Source organism: Podarcis melisellensis (genome assembly GCF_964234715.1).
Source record: "Podarcis melisellensis genome assembly, chromosome: 8".
Classification (NCBI taxonomy): domain Eukaryota; kingdom Metazoa; phylum Chordata; class Lepidosauria; order Squamata; family Lacertidae; genus Podarcis; species Podarcis melisellensis.
In genome coordinates, this window is record NC_138540.1 from 84,231,845 (window position 1) to 84,239,706 (window position 7,862).

Sequence of the window (7,862 nt, forward strand, 5' to 3'; positions counted from 1 at the left end):
GCAACTTCAAGTGGAAAGCGCTAGACTAGGACGTCTTCAGTTAGAATCTGGCACCCCCGATGCCTGCAGAAGTTCTCCTAGCCCAGGTAAGCTATACAATGATGACTGGATCCATTATTAAAAAACTTACTGCTGAACAACTAAATCTGCACATCAACTCTTCGGCAGTGCTCATGTACTGATCCACCATCGCATTGTGCCACTATGTGATGCTTGCCATTCCATGATGTCTTCTCTGTGTTTCTGTGATGGTGAGAGCACTAAATGTCTTTTTCAAGATCACAGACCTTGTTGTTTTCCTTCTTATTTTTAACAACAGCTCTGCGGGGTCGGACCAAAGTGGGTCTGCTTCTAGTCAGCTCATACGCCCCCCAGGAAGTCCTTTCCTAGCTGGCGCCCCACCATCTGACTGAGTTGCCCCAGCCACTCTGGGCAGCTTTCAACATACATAATAATATAACAATACATTTTAAAACTTCCCTATACAGGGCTGCCTTCAGATGTCTTCTAAAGGTTGTAGTGTTACTTATTGTGGGAATGTTCAGGGATGCAGGAGAGGATATATTGTCTGATAATAGCCTTTCCAACTTGTGTTAACAAGTTCACAATTTTAGCAGAGTAACATTCCCTTTTAAACTTGCAGCGGATGCGTTTGCTCAGGCTCGCTAAAGCCTCTATAATAACTCTTCTGGTATTCCCCCCCTATTCCCTCATCAAAGATAAGACACGACATAGTCTTCTATAAAAGTATAAAAAGGTTTACTCACACATCATTCTGTTCACAATAGGATCCCAGATGGCAGACTTTGCTTAGAAAAGTAACATATACCTGGAAACTATCTCATAAGAAGACAGTCCCTTGGCTGGAGCCAAGAGAGCATCTTTGGCTAAGCAGATGTTGCTTCTTTGATGCATGTAGTCAAAAGGAGAGAGATGGCTGCCCTGCCCTGTGCTTTTGTCGTTACCTGCACAGGTGAGGCCACGCCCACCTCTAGTCACATGCAGAGGAAGTCTGTCCCAGCCCAGAAGGAAACAGGAAGTTGACCTGCTGGCTGGACAAACATTCCTCCCCATGTGTAAACATGTTCACTCTAGGAATGTTGTACTTGTCTGCTCTTGTGTTTCACATCCCACACTTATCTCCTTGACATCTGATGGGAGGACGCTCCACAGGGAGCGCACTGCTGCAGAGAAGGAAGATGCTCTCTTACTGAGCCACAGCTCTTGCTCCTCTGGCTGCTTTTTCATATCCTTGCCAACATTAAGGATCTCTCATTGCTCTGCCCTCTTTGGCCTCCTGCATCCACCCATAGGCGGCCCCTGAAGGGTTCTCCAAGGGGCAACGTGGCCCTCGTCTGGAACAGTTTCCCCATCCCTGTGAAGTGAGGTGCCAAAGGCTACCTAGATGCAGCCAGCAATCATCTCCCCTGTTTTTACAGCTGCCTCAAGCCCACGTGACAAACAGCCATGGATTTCCTCCCTGCTGCTTCAAGGAGATAAACGGCACTGGCAATTGAGGGCCTGCTTCTCGCCTGATGTGAGGAAGGCAATTTCTGGCTTGGCTGACTTTGATTGTCATCTTCCGCAGACCTCCTGAGGGCTGGCTCAAAAGAGGCCTGGCTGAGGAGTCCGGGGAGAAAAAAGAGATGCTGCGTGAGAGAGAAAAATACCAAAATGCCACAATTAAGCTTATTTGCAGAATTGCCGTTGATATGGCAACGGATGTGACAATCAATGGTGCCTATGGTGCGATTTATCCACCACCACCACCAAGGGACACGGTTGGCGCTGTGGTCTAAACCACAGAGCCTCTTGGGCTTGCTGATCAGAAGGTCGGCGGTTCGAATCCCCGTGATGGGGTAAGCTCCCATTGCTCTGTCCTAGCTCCTGCCAACCTAGCAGTTCGAAAGCACGCCAGTGCAAGTAGATAAATAGGTACCACTGCGGCGGGAAGGTAAATGGCATTTCTGTGCGCTCTGGTTTCCGTCACGATATTCTGTTGCGCCAGAAGCAGTTTAGTCATGCTAGCCACATGACTCAGAAAGCTGACTTGGCCTGAAAGTGACATGATGATGATGATGATTTATTTTATTTATACCCCGCCCATCTGGCTGGGTTTCTCCAGCCACTCTGGGCGGCTTCCAACAAAATATTAAAATACAGTAATCCATCAAACATTAAAAGCTTCCCTGAGATGTCTTCTAAAAGTCTGGTGGTAGTTGTTCTCTTTGACATCTGGTGGGAGGGCGTTCCACAGGCTGGGTGCCGCCACCGAGAAGGCCCTCTGCCTGGTTCCCTGCAACTTGGCTTCTCGCAGTGAGGGAACCGCAACCCCATAGTAGCCTTTGACTGGACTTAACCGGCCAGGGGTCCTTTACCTTACCTTTTATCCTCCACCCTACCACCCCTACCCTTACTTGCTGGCCGTTTTTGGTCGGGGATGGGCAATGTCAAATCTGCCACATGCCCCACAACTAGCAAGGGCAGTTCAAAGCCCCCAAACTGGTGAAGGCTCCATTAAGGAATGTGGCAGGCGAATCACCTCCTGCTGCAACCACAATGAATCCCTAAGAAGAGCCCTGCTGGATCCGACCAGTATCCCTTCCAGTCTGGCATCCTGTTCTCACAGGGGAACCCGCAAGCAGGATTCGAATACAAGACCAACTCTTCCCCTCCTGAGGTTTCCAGCAACTGGGTTCAGAAGCATTGATGCATCTAGCTGTGGGGGCAAAGCGTAACCATCGTGACCCCAACCGTCGATAATAATCCAGCAATTACCGTGCTGTGGTTTATGGCTGGGACATCGTCATCATTTTATTCGGTTCGTTTTTATACCGCTTTGAAATGTCAAAGTAGTGGCCTTCTGGGAGATGATCTATAATGAAATGAAAAAGGTATTTAAGTATACCTTCCTGAAGAAACCAGAGGCCTTCCTCCTGGGCATAGTCGGCCAATTGGTGCCAAAGAAGGATAGAGTTTTTTTCATGTATGCAACAACAGCAGCAAGAATACTTATTGCAAAGCATTGGAAGACACAAGATCTACCCACCCTGGAAGAGTGGCAGATGAAGGTGATGGAGTATATGGAATTGGTGGAAATGACTGGCAGAATCCGAGACCTGGGAGAAGAGTTGGTGGAAGAAGACTGGAAGAAATTTAAAGACTATTTGCAGAAACACTGTAAAATTAATGAATGTTAAAATGATGTTTGACTGAAAAGAAGTGGCATTAGCAACAAAGTCATTAAGAATATGCAAAAATGAATTGATAATGGTTGGAAATATAGAGTTATAATATGTTAAGCTATAGAGTTAAGACAATGACTGAGGGTAAGGATTTGCTGATTTGATTATGTAAACGGGATACAAAAAGGGGAGGTGAGAGGAGGTCAAGGAAACAAGCAAATGAGTTCAAAGTTATAAAAAACGGATTTGTTTTTAATTTTTTTCTTATTTTCTTTTTGTCTTTTGTATGTTGTAATTTTATTTTTATTTTTATTTTTTCATGTATTTCTGTACTTATGTTTTTGTAAAACTTTAATAAATATTTCATTTTTAAAAAAAGTAGTTACCGTATTTTTCGCTCTATAAGACGCACCAGATTACAAGACGCACCTAGTTTTTGGAGGAGGAAAACAAGAAAAAAATTATTCTGAATCTCAGAAGCCAGAAAAGCAAGAGGGATCGCTGCGCAGTGAAAGCAGCAATCCCTCTTGCTGTTCTGGCTTCTGGGATAGCTGCGCAGCCTGCATTCGCTCCATAACACACAACCACACACATTTCCCCTTACTTTTTAGGAGGGAAAAAGTGAGTTTTAGAGCAAAAAAATATGGTATTTAAAATAATACCTGGGTAAGAGAGCGGTTGCTGAACAGCTTGGTAGGTTTCTGGATGAAACATCGGCTCTCGATTCATTCCAGTCCAGCTTCCGCGCTGGTCATGGGACCGAGACGGCTCTGGTCGCCCTAACAGACGATCTCCGCAGGCAGCTGGATTGAGGCGGGTTGGGGCTGCTGATTCTTCTAGACCTGTCAGCCGCCTTCGACATGGTCGATCACGAACTCCTGGACCACCACCTTGCTGACGTGGGGATCCAGGGCACAGTCCTTCAATGGCTGTGCTCGTTTCTCTCTGGTCGGGGACAGAGGGTGGCGCTTGGGCAACTCCCATCTCTTGCGGGGGTGCAATTAGTGCCAGCATCGTCCGTTAAGAGTTTGGGTGTAATCTTCGATACCTCCCTCTCCATGGAGGCGCAGATTGCAGCTATAACAAAGGCGGCATTTTTTCATCTCCGCCAAGCTAAGCAGTTGGCTCCTTACCTCTCTCGCCCTGACCTAGCCACTGTGATCCACGCGATGGTCACCTCCAGATTGGATTATTGTAACTCGCTCTACGTGGGGCTGCCCTTGAGACTGACCCAGAAACTCCAGCAGGTGCAGAATGCCGCGGCGAGACTCCTTATGGGGTCTTCGCTGCGAGATCATATTCATCCGGTACTATACCAGCTGCACTGGCTCCCGGGGGAGTACAGGATCAGGTTTAAAGTGCTGGTTTTAACCTTTAAAGCCCTATACCGCCTAGGACCCTCATACCTACGGGACCGCCTCTCCTGGTATTTACGGTCTGCAAATAAAAACATCCTGAAGATCCCAGGCCACAGAGAGGTTAGGCTGGCCTCAACTAGAGCCAGGGCTTTCTCGGCCGCGGCTCCAATCTGGTGGAACGCTCTGTCACAAGAGACCAGGGCCCTGCAGCACTTGACATCTTTCTGCAGGGCCTGCAAGACAGAGCTGTTCCACCAAGCCTTTGGCCAAGGGACAGTCTGACCCCCTCCTTTGGTAATCTGCACAGAATTTTGCTTAATGGTTGCCATCAATCTGATTTTAATTTGATTTTAATTAATTTTATAATGAATGTTTTTAGAATGTTGGATTATTTTGATTGTTGTTAGCCGCCCTGAGCCCAGCTTCAGCTGGGGAGGGCGGGATATAAATAAAATTTATTATTATTATAATAATAAATGCTGGGAAAGCAAGGTGGGAAGAGCTGTCCGAGGTGCTGAAAATGAGGGTTGCAACCACATTGCCCATCCAAGGGGCCACTTGCAAACCCTGAATCTCACCCTCCTCTTAGCAGAGGAGAGTCTGCCTTCTCATTTCGACCTTCTGTTCCTTCACCCTGTCCGCACCAACAGAGGCGGACGGGGCATTCAGACACAGAGGACATTGCATTAGCTTCCCCGATTATAATGCTGGCGGTTCTGTCGCATTTTCTAATGTACCTTTCTAATATGAGAGCAGCTTTTGCATCTCATTTGGAAACCAAGGACCCAGAGTCTGGAGGAAGAATGGGGAGGCACACAATGCCAGATGCTTGAAGTCCAGTGTGAAGTTTCCGCAGCCTGTGTTGATTTGGGGAGCCATCTCATCAGCTGGTGTTGGTCCACTGTGCTTCATGAAGTCCAGGGTCAACGCAGCCGTCTACCAGGGGATTTTGGAGCACTTCATGCTTCCTTCCGCAGACGAGCTTTATGGGGATACTGACTTCATTTTCCAGCAGGACTTTGGCACCTGCCCACACTGCCAAAAATACCAAAACCTGGTTCAATGCCCATGGGATTACTGTGCTTGATTGGCCAGCAAACTCACCTGGCCTGAACCCCATAGAGAACCTATGGGGCATTGCCAAGAGAAAGATGAGCGACATGAGACCGAGCAATGCAGAAGTGCTGAAGGCTGCTATTGAAGCTTCCTGGTCTTCCATAACACCTCAGCAGTGCCACAGGCTGATCGCATCCATGCCATGCCGCATTGAGGCAGTAATTGATGCAAAAGGGGCCCAAATCAAGTACTGAGTAGATATGCATGCTTCTCAGAGGTCCAATATTGCTCTATTTGAAATCCTTGTTTTGCTGATTTCATTTAATAAATTTAATTTTCTGAGATTGTTAATTTGGGGTTTTCATCAGCTGTACGCCATGATCATCACAATTATAACAAATAAAGGCTTGACGATTACGATATCTTTATTGTCATTGTCCCTTGCGGAACAATGAAATTGAAAAACTACATAAAACTACATAAAACATACAAAAACCCCTAAAAACTCTAAAACCCCATTTTAAAATTCACTATGCTACATATCTCGCTTTGCATGTCATGAGTCTACCTCATATATTAGTTTCACCTTTTAAGTTGAATTACTGATATTCTAATTTTCCGAGTTTCACCTGTATGTAGGGTTTGGTGTCAGCGTTGCTTGTACAGGTTCTTTGCTGTTTGCTTGTGTTCCTTTGGTGGCGAGAGAGGTTGGGGTTGGCCTAGGGTGTGGCTGTTCATTTGTGGTTGGCTGTGGTGGTCTTTGTTTTCATGTGTGAGTGGGGTGGGTGGGTGTTTTGGATCAGGTTAGTCATATTGATTTGTATGCTGGTGGATTTTTGTCGTCTTGTTGGGCTGTGATATGATAAAGGGGAGCCATACCGGGGTGAAGGCGTCTTCTTCTATTTGTCCCCGTATCAGTTTCAGTTTATTGGTTAATTTTTCTAGTAGGGCTGTTTCCCATACTATTTGGTACCATTGGTCCATGCTTACTCCTGACAGGTCTCTCCAGTGTTTGGGTGAAGCTGGTCTTAAAGCAATGGCCAGGAATAGGGACAAACCCAGTTGACTTTGCAATGGAACGAAATTATCCGTATGCAAAAACAGCAGCAAACACCCAAATCCCTGGAGGAAACAGCCTCCAGCATTTTGCTGCCTATGCTAGGTGCACAAATTCATGGCTTGGGAGAAAGTTGCTGGGACCCCTCTGTAGAAACCTGGCAGAGAACTACAGCAAAATATTTTCGCTTCTGGCCTTCCTGGGAAGAATTACTGGGCTGGTGCTGCACCCTTGTGGGAAAAGGACATTCTGCACATTTTAGCATGCATTGCAACTGAGATTCTAGCCCCAGCCCGAAATTTTCCTCCATTCAATCGTCTTCCATAAAGTGAGTCTGTGACTGTGGAGGCCAATTCTGGACCCACATGTCCTTTCACAGGAGGGACATAGGTTTCTAGGTGGGAGTTGATCACGGTGAGGCTTTGCCAAGCATGCCTTCCTCCTAGCATGTTTCTCCCTTTTGTCCTGAGTTTGCTCGTCTTCAAAGCCCGCGACACCTTTGGTAAAGGCTGTTCTCGGAGTTCTCACAGGCCAGTATTTCCCAGTTGTCGGTGTTTATACTACATTTTTTAAAGATTTGCCTTGAGACAGTCTTGTTGACCACCAGAATTACACTTTCCATTTTAAAGTTCGGAATAGAGTAGTTGCTTTGGAAGATGATAATCAGGCATCCGAACAACATGACCAGTCCATCAAAGTTGATGTTGAAGAATCAGGTGATCTTTGGTTCTTCCAGTACACTAACATTAGTTCTCCTGTCTTCCCAAGTGATATGTAAATTTTTGCAGAGACACTGAAGTGATGGCCCAAGACAGGTGTTGATCATCATGTGAGCTGCGCACAGGTGGGCTGCATGCAAGCTGCTGACCAGTCCTGTAGAGCCTCCTTTTATTGAGACAAATGTGCAAGCCGGGCAGATACATTTTGGGCTGTGACCTTTACACATCTTCTGTCCCGAGATCGTGGGGTAGTACAAAGTTACCGTATTTTGGCACCTGTTTTCCGCAGCGTCATTTTCCCCTTGCACAGTGTATGACGTAGGAGACCAAAGGTCTCAGGGACAAAGGTTACAGACAGGACACCGCTGACTGCTGAGACCGCAAAAGGTCAGACATAGGGGACGATGTTCCGACAGCCGTGGCTTGTCCGAGGGGTTTTTTTTCCTGCACCCCAGGGTCACGCGTGCAGGCAGACTGTGGCTGCCTG

At 46.8% G+C, this 7,862-nt stretch overlaps 1 long non-coding RNA gene across 1 annotated transcript in view; it reads right to left on the bottom strand.

Annotated features, from left to right (window-relative positions):
* Positions 1 to 7,862, bottom strand: part of LOC309376268 — a 192,069-nt gene that overhangs the window by 81,363 nt on the left and 102,844 nt on the right. The gene's annotated exons all lie outside the window — the stretch shown is intronic.